The sequence below is a fragment of the Cygnus atratus genome, chromosome 7 (assembly GCF_013377495.2).
Source record: "Cygnus atratus isolate AKBS03 ecotype Queensland, Australia chromosome 7, CAtr_DNAZoo_HiC_assembly, whole genome shotgun sequence".
Lineage (NCBI taxonomy): Eukaryota > Metazoa > Chordata > Aves > Anseriformes > Anatidae > Cygnus > Cygnus atratus.
The window spans coordinates 17,716,667-17,730,484 of record NC_066368.1 but is presented as its reverse complement, the minus strand read 5'-3'; the positions used below and the strand labels follow the sequence as shown (position 1 = coordinate 17,730,484).

Sequence of the window (13,818 nt, the reverse complement as noted above, 5' to 3'; positions counted from 1 at the left end):
GCCGCACCGGGCAGCGACTAGGGAGGGTGGGAGGGAAGGAGGGCAGAGGGGAGGGCGGGTGGTCGGTGGCGGAGCACCCGTCGTACTGTGCGGCGGCGGGGCGCGGGTGGCTCATCCGCCCCGGGGGCTCCACGGGCGGCCGAGCGCCCCCGCTTACGACCGTGCCGGCGGCTCCCGCCCGGGGCAGTGCCCCAGTTTGCGTCCAATCACCGCAGCGCGTGCACCGAGCGGGGCGTAAACAAGCCCCGGGAAACCCCCCTCCGCCCCCAGCTCGCCCCTCAGCCCTGCTCCGCTCCGCTCCCCGCGCCGCCCCGCAGCCTCCCCCCGCCGCCCCCTCCGGCGAGGCGCGCTCCCGCCGCCCAACCGCCTCAACCGCCCTCCCCGCCCCCCGGCCGCCCGCCCAGCCGGCGCCGCCCGCGCCGCCGCACGCACCCCGCTGCCCGCTCCCTGCTCCCGCACCGCGCCCGCGGGTGGGTGCCGCGGCCTCCGCAGGGGGAAGGTAAGGGGCCCGCCGGGGCGCGGCTGCGGGCGGGGGGCGGCCGGCCGCCGGCCGTGACACCGCTCCCGGCGCCGCCGCTGGGGCGGGGGCCGCCGAGGAAGTTTTTCCTCGTTAATTAGCCGCTAATGAGGGAGCGAGATGCGGGCTCGGCGCTGCCCGAGGGGCCGGCGGGCGGTGACGGGCGCTCCGGGAGCGGCCGGCCGAGCCGCGGCAGCCGGGATCCCGCTGGCACGGCGGCGGGGCGGCCGGTTACATAAGGCGCCGGTGAGGAGGCGAGGGACGAGCCCGCCCTGCCTTCCCTCGGCAGGTACCGGGCCGGGCGGGGAGCTCGTCCCCATCGCCGCGCCGCCCATCCCGCCCGAGGGGGCGGCAGCTCCCGACACGTGTTGGGTGGTGGTGGTGGGGGGGGGGTGCCGGGCTCGGTGCTCATCGCGAATAAACGCTCCGGCAGAACAAAGTTTAAAGAACTTGATTTTTTGCTCCCCCCCTCCGCCCCATCCTTCATGTGCGCGGTTAGCGTGATGCGATGGATGGGGTGAATCATCGGTTCCGTGGAATAAAAGCAAGTGAATCATCTCGCCGCGCACACACGGCCGGCCAGGGGACAGGAGCGCGCTGGGGGCCAGGGGTTGGCCTCGGCTCCTAGGGCACAGGCGGGCCCCGACGCCCCCGGGCTGTCTGGGGGTACTGTGAGGGCTGTGGAAGTTCTGCAGCCCTCAGCGGCTGCATTCTTGGCGGTCCGGGGGTAACCTGTTTCTGCATCGGCTTCCTACCCTCCGTTTTCTCCACGTCCTCAGAGGAAGGATGCTAATGACGAGATTTAAGTAACTGCGCCCTTCAAAGTGTTAATTTAAAATCAAATTTAAACAAAACATACAAAACAGGAATGGTACTGCACCGTGTCCGTAGCCCAAAACCTGAGACAGATCCCAGATCCTTTTAATATGGGATTTGTTTTGCTTAGTTTTGTTAAGCAAAAATAGTTAGTCTCTGCAGTAAATACATAAATACATATTTGGAAAACAAATTAAACTGGTTTGTTTAATAAACACGCTAGAGTTGTACCTAGATAGAGTTCTGCTCCCGATCCTCTTGCCTGTTGCTGTTTTAAATGGGATTAAGGCTGGGTCCTCTGTATAGTTTTTCTTTCAACTCTGACTTGATTCCAGAGTTGAGTGCCATTTTCTACTTTTTCTTGACATGTTTGTCTCTCCCTGTACAGAGGCAGGACTTTGAATTTTGTACCTCTTTTCTTGGTATACCTGCCAGTGCCTAGAAATGAAGCCCCTGTTTATGATGGGGAGGTGGTGCTGTACAAATACAAGCACTCAGTTTTACAATGTAAAAGTATGTGAAGATCTTTGCGCCTCTTACTGGTAAACCATTCTGTCGCCTTTGGCATTGGGTATCCTTTATCTAGCTGCCTGTGTTTCGTACCTCTAGCCGTTCTCCAGACAGAAATGGAGAAATAAATCAGTCACGGAAAGGATTCATTCTGGTGTTTGTTTATGTATTACTTCAGCGTTCATTGTGTGGCTCTGAACGCCTCACGGTCAGAAGATTCTGAAGTTAACGAAGTTAATCCTGATTGTGGCTGAACAGTTCTCTGAACAGATCCTCTTAGGTATATTGGGTGGTAAAGCCGACAAACAGCAACAAATACCATTTCTTAGGTGCATTTAAATCAATAGTCAGACAGCACCCATCCTTTCTTAGTTAATTTCCTTAAAAAGAAGATAGAAGCATACACTATGTATAGCATTATACGTGCCTACAAATAGACCTCAGTTGAAAGTAGTACAGTAAGTAACGCTGTAAGTGGACTCACCACTCTGCTTCAGCCTTTTTCCCCTGCTTTCTATGCACCCTGGGCTTGAAAGTAAAAGTGAAAAATGCTAGAGTTCACTTTTAAGCCTGCAGAATGTGCAAAATGAAGTGAGATAAAACAGATTGGTTTAAGGTTGCTTCTGCGCAGCGCCATTTTTAGGATTGATAAGCAGCTTACTGTAGGACATGCAGCACAACTTGGAGAACTGCGGAGGGCAATGCAGATAAAAGTGGAGTGTCTGAACTTTGTATGCTGGCTTTTGTTATGTTGGGATACATAGGCTTTGTTCTTAGTATGGTTAATTTGTGAATAAATATAGTCTTATGCCCTTTTGTAAATAAAAATAGGGTGATGTTATAATGTTTATTTGAAATGAATAGTACTTTGCTCAAAAAACAGTTCATGGTATCAGCTGCTTTGCAGATTCTGTGCAATGAAAGACTGGTGCCGACAGCACCTTTGCAAGTCCTTCTTCTAGCTATCTCAGCTGGAAATGGATGGTTAACATCCCAACGGAAAGAAAATAAATTTGATGCTTTCCCCTTCACAGTTTTTGCTTTAAAAACTCTTTCTAGACAGATGCAGCAGTCTCAAGCAAAGTTTTGAACTACTGGTGTGGAAAGAAATATTGGTGGTGCTCAAAAAGAATCGTTTCTTCAACTTCTTCATTGAAAACTTTGTACCAAGTATACATCAGCCTGGCAGTCATTTGGTCCCTAAATCCTCAGTTAAAATTGTTGCAGTTTTGTGTAAAGAAAAGTTAAATAAGATAGTTAATTTCTATTAATAGTCTGAAGTAGGATTCTAAAATATTAAGAAAATTTTTAAGTTAAAAAAGTTGACACTACAACAAGTTGTGTCTCTTTTTATCACTTTTGTTATTAGACTTGTAGCCAGTCTATTCTTGAATGTTGGTAAATAGTACCTTAGATATTTCCTAGAGGGATGCTTATTTCCCTGATTGCTGCGTTTTTCACGTTACGTTTTTTCCAGTAAATGTAGTGTTATGGAAAGTACCAGCTTGACAGACTTTGAGACTGAAACCCTCAATGAGCAGAGCAGGTGCAGTGCAGGCAGCAAGCTCCACCGTGCAATGGCAAGAGTGTGCGCGGCTAGCTGCGTGTGTGCCGTTACCTTCTCTGTCTTAGTTTTGTTGTTTATAAAATAATATTTGTTGTTTATAAAACAAAAACTGTCTGTTGCCAAATGCAGGACACTTCTGGAATGAAAGACACAGTGTTACTTGACCACTATGGTCTCAACAGCTGTCACTATTAGTTCTTACTTGTGAAACAACTAAATTTGACAGGCTACCTAAAGCTGAAACCATTTACCCCATTATTAATAGCTGAATTCATCTTTGTCTCAGCAGCTTTCCTAACATCTGGCCAAACTGTTCATTTGCTACTGGTCATCAGTCATTTATTTTCTGTTGTGGAAGAATCTTCTTCCTTTGTTTGTCATTATTTTGTATGGTTTTAGGTTTGGATGAAATAAAATACAAAAATAGCCCGCTAATTTGCCATAATGTTAGTAAGAATCCTATTTTCACGAGAGACCTCATAAGGAAAAGAAGACTTTCTTTCTCAGAAGAGGTTAAAGATGACAGTAGAAGTTACTGAGAGGATCTTCACTTCCTTATGATACCTTTATTTTACTGACTGCTTCAGCCCTGAGAGGGAGGCTTCACTGGGCTTCAGTTTGTTGCAGTCTGTTAGGGTTCAAGAACTGCTTTTCTACACTTAATTTTCACTGGCAGTTGAGTTTGCACTAATTATTTGGTTTACAGAGTGTACATGGGCATTGGGCAGAGACTGCTGAAGAGCCATGTTTAGGTGTATACATTTGTGTGTGTATGTGTATACGTATACAAACACAACTCTAATGCTGCAAATGGGGTGCCTTTTGCCCTTGTGCACAGCTTCAGTACGGGTTCTTCCACAGGGAGGAACACCACTTCGCAGTCACACTGCTTCAACTCAAACCAAATTCTTATCAAAACGAACACTTTCTACACAGTTAATCTCTAATGTAGATGTATCAGGAAATAGTGTTGGGACCTAAATGGTGAAACAGTATTTTTTTCCTGATTCATTGGTATGATTCATTCTATGCATATTATTGATGGCAGCTTTACAAAATTATTTTTTGACAAAGATGCATTGTTTCTGGCAACTTTCTGGCAATTATCGACTTCCTTAGAAAAATCTATGGCCCTGTGCATATGGATAGCAGACAGCTGAATCAGTGAGTAAAATCTGATACCAGCAGGGAGGGTCATAGTTTGTAGTTGACGTAGAATTTCTTACATCCTTTTTCTTACTTCCATCTTCCCAACCCCACCCTGCACATTTGTTTAGCTCACCTGTTACATCTTAGTTTTTCTCCTGTGAGCTCTTGGGGAACACTTTGTCACTGGTGCTGTTTGTAACTTTTGCAGCACTTTGGTATCTTGGTTGATTTGGCTTCCAGTCTCTATGGAAATAAGTAATAAACAATAGCTTCCATCTGAGATGTTTTTGCTTAAATCTTTAGTGTGTTCCAGTGTCCCAGTCCAACTAAAAACCCAAACAACTGTTTTGCAGTTTGAATAGGACATTTGTCTGAAAACCACCACTGTAAGTAAAATACAACTTTAAATAGACAACAGTATGAATGAAGGAGCATAACAAATCTAAATTCACTTTTTTTGTGACTGTTTTGAAGCTCCTCTGAGGGAGCCCATGAATGCTACCAAGAGCAAACTTAAGCTCTAGGAAAAATAAGACTTCAGTTTTGTTTTAACGTAGTTCAGCAGGAAAAATCTCACAGGAATTCTCAAATGTGATGGATATGGAAACAGTCCTAGTGATGACCTTCTGCAAGGCACAGATTGGTTGTAATTTACTTACACAATATTTTCATGGTTTCTTCTAGTCCTTCTTAAAAGATAAAAATAAAAATATGATTTGCGATGTTCCAGTGTAGCCAAAATACCTTGCGGTGCCCTGAGTAGACGTTAGTTGAGCTGCAAGCTTGGAATCACACACTTCTTTTCATATCTGAGCCTTCCTTCACAAAGATGTGGAGTTAGAGACTGCTTGCACTGAGTATAGACAGATGAAGTTGCTGCAACTGACTGTTTCCATGAGGAACCAAGTGGTATGGTTATAAGTTGATGACAGGGAAGCAATTTATCTTCAACTTGTAATTACAAGGGTGATTTCACATTGGCCCTGTATCACAGTATAGGGAATATATGGATTTACAATGTCGGGTTACCTGGTACATTTATATTAATTTCTCTTTACAGTGGTCCTTGAAAGTGTTACTGTTCATAGATTACTTTTTTAGAACTAGTGTAATTGTTGTGTAGCAGTTTGTCAGTACTAACGGATTCCATTTCACCAGCCAAACAAAAAAATAACCAACTGAGTTTGCAACAGCTGTGAACTGGTAGATACATGGTCATAGAGATGAATTTATGACTTTTTATGAGACAGTGCAGAAGTAGAATATACAAGATTTTTCTTTAGAACTATAAAATGGAACATTTTAATATGCACTAACATTTGCATTTCTTTAAGTTTATATCATCATATAAGAAATCAATGTATTTTAGTATGCACTCATACGGATAGTGTGAATGTATGAGAGCACGCTTGGATTAATTCTTATTTTCATCTGCCTGCAGACATTCCATTTTTGCTTTCATTCATTTAAACGTGGGGTTTATTCATGGAAGTAAGTGCTCTTTTATCGTGTTTTGTAGCTTTCACTGAGCGTCCTAACACATGAAAAAGCTGCTGTTGTGGAGCAGTCTCAATTTTTACTCTTGGCTTTCTCCTAATCACTACATTTTTCACACTTTGTGAATTTGTGATGCAGAAAGGAAGTACCTGAAGATTTAAAGTATTTGTAAGGTCATAATTTCTATTTTAGTTTTGTCAGTATGGTGATAGCACTTACTGGCCTTGATCAATAGCAAGGTTTGAGTACTAAAAGAAGCTCTCCAAATATTAACATTAAGTCTCCTTAGCAGTTGCTGGCATAGTAATACAATGTAATACTGATGACATGACCTATAAAAAGCTATTAATTTCGTGATTCTATGAAGCTCTATGTAAAGCTCTGTGTAGAGGCACTGGAGTTCCTTTCAATAGCAGGAGACTTCCCATTGTGCTTCCTAGTTCTGGTTCTTCTTTTTAACAATACTGGTAAAATACCATCACCTGATTAATTTACTTTGGATTTGAAGGGTTGTTTGTTAGGTTATTACAGTATGTGTTCAGAGTCCCTCAGAGAAATCAACACTTTACTTTGGGATGTAAAATGTGTCAGGATTATCTATTTATTTAAGTTTCTTAAATACAATTTTTCAGATGACTTTTTGCATTGTGTTGTATCTATTAGAATCTTTGTGTACTACCAAAGCATGTTACAATAATAGAATCCAAACATTAAATACTCTGAAGACAGATTTCAGTGCTAGTTACCACTTATCAGATCTGACAGATAAATTCTCTCTGCCACAGAAAAAGTAGTTGATCTTGAGATAAAAGAAAAAAAAGTCTTGAGGTCTTGAGTCATTTTTAGAGAAGCCATCACCACTAATTAAAGGAAGTGCAATTATATTTATCTCTTCCCTCAAGAAGAAGAATAGAATATATAAGAAACCAAGCTCTTGATTAATTTTATACTGAAAACACAGTTCTTTTTTTCAGATGGAAGATCATCTCTTAAATAGCCGATGTGTGGATTGAATGAAGTTAAAGATGTTTCTTTCTTTCATGGTTTTATAAAATCATTATTTACTTTTCTGAAGAATCATGAGTAGTATCTGCAGAGACAAAAGATCCTTTGTATGTGATAAGTGATATTTTGGCTAAGTGCTCTTGGTTGATTCTGGCTGTAGAATTTCCCTGCTTACAAAGTGATTTTGAAGGGCTGCTTAATCAAACCAATATTTTCGGCTTTCTATCATAACACTTTTGATATATTGCAGATAAAGTAAATTTTCATGCTTTCATTCCACATACTTAGCAAAATTTGCAACTGTTTTGTGCGGACAGTAATCACAGAATGCAAATGGATTTGTTTTAAATAAAGCACTCAGTGACAGTTGGTGCCTCACACAGGCAGGTGTTTAAAGTCTACTATTGATATGTAACTTCTTTGTATTCACTGCTGAAAATCTGGAACATAAATGTGTTTGGGATTGGTCTACAATTCAAAATTTCCATTATTGCAGAGGAGCTTTTCTGGTGAATTCAGCGTGAAGCTGGAGGAAACCAGTGACAAACTTATAATAGAGGAGCTTTTCTGTAACACCTGGCTTCTCAAGTTATAATAGCTCTTGCTAGATCAACTAATACAATAGGGAAACACAAATGACTGGGCATACAAGCCCTTTGGGTCTGAAACAACAGCAGCAGACTTTGAACTAATGGTGCAGTTTCAGATGTCTGCTGTCACTGCTACTGAAAGAGGGAAATGCTATCTCGGACATTGAGCCCTGGCAGTCATTGAACCCTCAGACTGATCAAGTTTAACTTACCTAGCAAGAAACTAATACAAATGAACTTACAGATGGATCCCTTTTTTGGTATAACTGTCCAATAGATCAGCTCTGCTATTCAGGTAATTGCAGATTTAGGACAAGTTGGAAATAGTTGCTTTGAGTTTATTGTAATTATGCCAATCAAACAGACAATTTGAAGGAAAAGTATGGTTATCGCCTATAAAACAAAAGGAAGTAGAGGGAGAAATCATGAGGTAGTTCTCCATCATGGACAGAAAGAATGTAGAGGTTGTTACTATAAGAACACAGAAGGCTCTAGCTGGAGGCGAAATATGGGAAAAGTGTCATCGTGCTCTGTGGGCAGTATCTCCACTGAGTCTGTAATTGTTGCTATCTGGAAGGTCTGTGAGTCCTAGTTTCCAGGTTTGACTTGGTGTGATGAGATCTGAGAAGTGAGAGGTGGAATTTTCTGATGAAAAATATTCTCACTGAATTCATTCCGGCATCTGGGGTTCTTGGTAATGTGTGTGTATTTACGTTGGTGGAAGAACTGCATAAATAGAGCAGTATATATTGTGAAAGCAGTTCTTCCATATTTCACTAAGGTAATCTCTGGGCTTCCTTTCTTGGATACTTGGATACTTACTAAATTGCTGCACTGGAAATGGGTTTGGGTCAGAGGGACGTGAACTGCTGGAGCAAGTTAGGTGATCTCTGAGTCTGGACCCCTAGGTGCAGACAGACTCCGCACCTCCGACTTCTTCCCTGGTGGCGGAGAACCCTCCCCACCACCCCCATCTACCTGTCCTATACGGGGGCTCTCAGGCACCTCTGACATATAAAGAATACTTGCAAAGACCTAGCCCAGAATTGCTGAAACCATACCAATTTAACAGCAGAATTTCTGTATTTTGGGTACGGCAGGGTGTTAGGTGGAAAAATGAGAGAGTTCTAATGTAACTATTTTAAGGCTGAAGGACTAAAATATTAGGACGTTTCATAGTTTAGGCTATTAGTGTGACCATAATTCATCCATTATAATACTCATAAATTCTGTTCTTTAAAGGATTTCTCCCCAGCATCTTAGCACAGGTGTAAAGTGTGTGAGGAATGAATAATTACAGTTTGAAAGATTGGTTTTACCTAAAGGTTGTCTATTTAGACAAAGGAGTGTAACAGACAAATTGGGTTCAGGGAGAGGTGCTAGTCATGCAGGTATATGTTTCTGTAAAGAACTTGGGTGTGCTGTTTGGAGGTACAAAGGTACTATTTTATTCCTTCAACTAACTGTGCGTTAGGGCACATCCATGTGATTTTAAGCAGCTGTAAGCTCCTGCTGCCTGAGCTTGAAGCCACGGGGCAGCTACCCGCCGGCGGTCAGCACGGTGCCCAGGCCGAGTGAGTGCCCGTGTGGTGGCTCAGTGCCATGGTAACGCCCGCACAGGCCTTCCCTCAGCTTACCGCACCACACGGCCTTGTCCAGCTGCCAGGGGAGCCAGCTTTCAGGCTTCCTTGTCAATAAAACAAACGAGATTCATGCACAGTACTTTATCAGGAGAAACTAACCGTTGCTTCTAAAGCTGTGACAGGGATCTCATGGATGAGTTCTGAACGTGGTATTTGTGGGAAGAGACAGGCAGATTGGAGGAAAGAAATAATAATGTAACCGTGTGATAAAAATCCACAATGCTGAAAGCTGGACGATGCAGGGCCTTCCTGTTGTCCCTCAAGAAGTGGGATGGCCTTGCTTACTGGAGTGGCTGAGACTTGCCTTGTTCACAGAGATAAGCGTAAACATTCCTTGCAGGTGACAACTGGCAGTTGATTCCTGTGCTTTCGTACCATTAAGAAAAGCATAAACATTGCTGAGCATCCTGAACAGAGGAATGTCTCAGGAGCCTGTGCTGCAGGAGCATTTGGTAATTCAAGCTAGGTCAGACTGCTTAGTGCAGTACTGCTCTAAAAGTGAGTGATAAAATATTGGCATTAATGATTGCGAGTATTCAAATATTTGACAGGAGTGTTACAGGAACTGTTAAATTGCTTCCCGTGTTAGTTTAGCTGCTAAACTATAGTAACTTTTCTTTTAATCACTCACTTCTATTTATTTTGTGGGCTGCACAGGTTTTAAGTAGTGGCTAAAAAGCCTGATACTCCATCATTGCTCATTTTATGATGTTAACATGAGCAACACTCACTTGGAAGTCACCAGCTCTGCATGCATCATTCCCTGGAGCTATACCAAATACACGGATGCAGTGATTCCTTACAAGCTATATAGCTGAATAGTGCAAGGATATCCAACTGCTGAATGCACAGTTGCTGTTCTTTTTCTACCATGTACCAAAATTAATCAGTCTAGTATAGCTAGAAACAGAGCAGAGCAGGAGCCCAAAAACGTTTTTGAGTGCTACTAATGTAGAGAGAAAACTCTGTTACAGAATAGTTGCTTTAGCAGCTTGTGCTTTCCTCTGGACCATGCACAGATGCAGGAGGAGATGGTTAGGCTGTTCTCTTTCTCTAGGAGAAAGGCAGTAGATCACATCTTTGCAGAATACCAATTTGAAGTACCTTCATAGTTAGGAGGTCCCTGCAGGAATGAACTGCATTGCAATGAGTACTTTGTAATTGTTTGTGCCAGAGGCCACTGGGCTTAATGACTAAGAGTCTTTTTCAAAGGTATTTTCCTGTAAGCAAGTAAATGATAAATATTTTAAATCTGGGGAGCTGGAATTGCTGTCTGTGTAAATGTATGTTTACCATCTTTTGTTTTTTTAAGTCTTAAACTTGCGCTTTTCTTTGTAAGACTTCTATTTCTGAGTTAGCATATTCAAGGTTTTATTTTTTATTTATTTATTTTTCTTTTTTTTTTAATGTACCTGCTTATCTCACAAATGCAAGGAACCAACCAAAACTCCAGGTAGAAGATACATTTCAGAATAAGAAGAAACTTGAGTAAACTAAAAAGAAGTCACAGAAGGGTTGTGGAGCAGAATCTAGAGTACAAGTTCTGGTATGAAATTCTAAATATTTTCCTTGGAATTCAGGTCCCTGCTCTGAAAGGCAGACCTCACTGAATATGGAGTATAGCATGTAACATAGTTCCACTGAGTCTGTGCTGGCCAGGCAATGATTACTTCTTACTAGAAAAACTAAGTTTAAATGGGTTTAGACTAGCATAGTTCCTACTCTTCTGTATAGGGTATCCACATCCTATTTCATGCTTTAACTAAAGGTTGAAGCATCTTATAGGTAAGAACAATTTTACGTATGAAAATTGTCTACAAAGATGGAACAACTTTCTAGTACTAGATTCTTTTTGCCACTTGCATGATTTTTTTTGGACAGATGAGACATTTTCAAGAATAGTATATCTAGTGTAATTTGTCAGTAATTTATAAGGGTATAACACGGTCCCCTGTAACGCTTGGATGTTTAAAATTTAAATGACCTTTTATCTTCCTTTATGGTGGGCAGTATTCAAAAAGCATATGGAAAGTAAAGCAACATATACCCCTGTAGCCCAGCAAAAGATAGCCTTTGGATACAAGGGAGAGCTATGTATTGCATTTGCATAACATGTTGGTCTCATTGTAGGTTAGATATGTGCTCAGCATTATGGTTTTCTGTAAAAATACTGTTCCCCATTTGTTCTGTATTAAACCCTTCTCCATTTATATTTTTATGCTCATTGAAAATAAACATATAAAAGATGTGTTGTTTTAACAACTGATAAAAGCAAACTAGCTAGGGTGCGGAATGGTCCAAGCTTTCCATAAAAGTTCTTTCTGAAAGAAGAGAGACAGACTTGAGCGAATGTCTCTTATTTATTTTGCAAATAATCATAGAATGGTTTGGGTTGGAAGTAAGTAGAAGTAATAGATGCTTGGGAATCCTAAGAAGTCAGGATTCCTATCTTTCAGGCTTTAGTACAAGGAACAGCATTGCCTCCAGGTGTAATCTTTAATTCCCTATAAGAGATGGTTAGCTTGCAACAAGAAGTAGATTACACTTGCTCTGCAGTACACTTCAGTTACTGTCAACATACCCTTGTTCTACCCAGAAACTGGAAAGTTAGAGCAGTGCTTGCAGTCTTGTTACTTAATGAAGAAGGTAGCTTTCTGCCTACCTGCTTATCTTCATGTACAAGCACTTGTTAGGAAATCATTGGCTTTGGTGAGGCATACAGATGTGATTTAGTGGTTTGCGCAATTCATGTCCAAACTGAGTATTCTGAATTCAACCTTCCAGAGGGGTTTTTTCTTTGCTTTTTTTTTGTTTGTTTGTTTTTGTTTTTAAACTAAAAAGGACAATGTGCATAGTATTTTGAGTGTGTGACACAGTAACGCAGTGTTTATTTCAAGAGTCAAAAGCCACAGATTCCAGTCCCCCAAGAAGTCAGTCAACAATGGAGAGAATTGCTTGTGACAATTTCTAATTTATGGCCCTTAAATTTTGATTTCTATTTTATATATATATTTTCTGTATAAAAGCCTACTGCTATGTTTGGGGATTTTTCTTGCCTTTGATGTACTACAGCCTTCTGGTGCTAGGTGTGAGGACATAAGGAATATCTGGTAATGTAAATGGAGCTTTATGATTGATGCAGTAAACAAATGTTCTGCCTTGGGTTTTGTTTCATCTTTAGTACGTGGTGTTTGTAAATGGTATATTCATCTTGGTGAGGATCACCACAGTACTAATTACATCACGTGTGTCCTACACCAGATCTTGGGTTTTATGTTGCTATATAATGTCAAATATGAAATTGGTTAACAAGCAACTTACAATGAAATTATAAACAAGAAGAAATTCAAAGTATTTTTCTGGAAAGAAAAAGTGTAAATAAATGATGGTAGTCATTTTTAGGTTAAAAAACTCTGTAAACAGCTGTCTTATTCTCAAGACATGTTTTTCAAAAAAAGCTACAATTATCTGATGCAGGAATTCAAACACTGCATCTTCCGTTAATATTTAAAATGACAGAGGTAATGATGAAACAGTATTAAACATTTTAAAGATTATTGTGAACCTTTGGCTGAATTCTTTTGAACATATTTTAAGCAGTTTGTCCCACTGAAATTACTCAAGACTTGAATTAATTAAAAAAAATAAGGACTTATCTTTGTCTTGGACACACATTTGTACTTAGATCAGTAAGTGTTCTACTTCATTCCTTTTTCTGTAGAAAACAAACTGTGTATGTAGTGTGCATTGCATGATAACTGGAAAAGTATTTTATGCTCAACTTTTTCAAAATAGATTGTTTATTTTCTTGTGCAGGAGTCTCTTAGATGTTTTGCCTAAATGGCTTATGTTTCCACCTACTTGTGTCTAACATAATGTATTCCTTTCATAGAGAAATGAGATCTGAAGGATCATATTTGGCAGTTGTCTCTAGTGAAACTGATTTTTTTGCTGGAATCTCCTAAGAGTTTTACAGGTTTACTAACAGTGCTGTTTTGGGAATAGAGCAAAAAGGTGCCTGTTATTTTTGTTGACGTAGAAGCTGTAGATGTAAGCAGTCTAGCATTCCTCATGCGAGCAGTTTCCATAACAGTCTTTGAATCTTGCATGAAAACCTTATTCTTTCCTCATCTCTGCTCACGTCATTAGTGAAATGAATCACTGACTCCATCGTGAAGTAGAGAGTTCATGTGGATGCTTATAAAGTACTGAAATATTGAAGAAGACAGAGTAGGAGGTATTTACAATATGTAACCATCCCATTCTTGGAGGGTGCAAGGCAGGAACTAGAAAAAAGAATGGAAATGTGGTGTTTCATATGAATATTTTCTGCATGTGCAGTGGTCATCACAACCTAACCATACACTCAAAATAACGTGACGTTCAGGGGATTAAAATGCAATTTTTTTGGCTTCAAGATCAAGAGGTTTAATAGAGCCGTAGACCAGAGGATCACTGCAGTTCTTAGTAGTGTCCCCATGCTTCCAGCACGTTTTTATTAGATCATGTAGTGTTGGAATTTTC

The 13,818-nt window shown here is 41.2% G+C and overlaps 1 protein-coding gene across 2 annotated transcripts in view; it reads left to right on the top strand.

Moving 5' to 3' along the window:
• The first annotated feature begins 394 nt into the window (after positions 1-394).
• Positions 395-13,818, top strand: part of PCGF5 (polycomb group ring finger 5) — a 61,253-nt gene continuing 47,829 nt past the window's right edge. For both annotated transcript variants that reach the window (XM_035565083.2, XM_035564915.2), the window contains exon 1: positions 395-499. The gene's annotated coding sequence lies outside the window, so the exon portion shown is untranslated. The remainder of the gene's footprint in view (positions 500-13,818) is intronic.